The sequence below is a fragment of the Myotis davidii genome, unplaced genomic scaffold (assembly GCF_000327345.1).
Source record: "Myotis davidii unplaced genomic scaffold, ASM32734v1 scaffold27, whole genome shotgun sequence".
Lineage (NCBI taxonomy): Eukaryota > Metazoa > Chordata > Mammalia > Chiroptera > Vespertilionidae > Myotis > Myotis davidii.
The window spans coordinates 2,074,705-2,075,104 of NW_006297821.1; the positions used below are offsets into that span (position 1 = coordinate 2,074,705).

General features: G+C 46.5%; 1 protein-coding gene across 1 annotated transcript in view; it reads left to right on the forward strand.

Moving 5' to 3' along the window:
- Positions 1 to 400, forward strand: part of LOC102773475 (YEATS domain-containing protein 2) — a 57,342-nt gene that overhangs the window by 42,874 nt on the left and 14,068 nt on the right. The window lies entirely within an intron of this gene.

The following is a 400-nucleotide window of genomic DNA, read 5'->3' on the forward strand; positions in this document are numbered from 1 at the left end:
GAGACTAACCCGGAACTGGAGTTCAGAGCAGTCAGCAGCTTGAGATGCCTCCCGATTGAAAAAGACAACCGTGTCCTCAGTTGCTAGCACTTGTCGCGAGTGCCTCCGTACCTCTGCACTTTACTTCCGCACCTCCTCTGAGTCTCACTCTGCTTTTCTCTTTCCTTCTAGTTGTAGAATTTCCACTCAGCCAGCCTTCCTGTGGTTCTGGATGATGTCTGTTTTGTCTTTTAGTTGTATTTTTGAAGTAGTTGTGCGAGGCAGCAATTTCCGGTGTTTCCCTATGCCCGCATTTTGGTTTCTCTGCTGATACTGTTTTAAGTAATGACATTATAACAGGGGTTTGTGTTGTACCTGTTGTGCTCTCTCACAGCAATGCCCTTTGTATTTTACTGGCCCT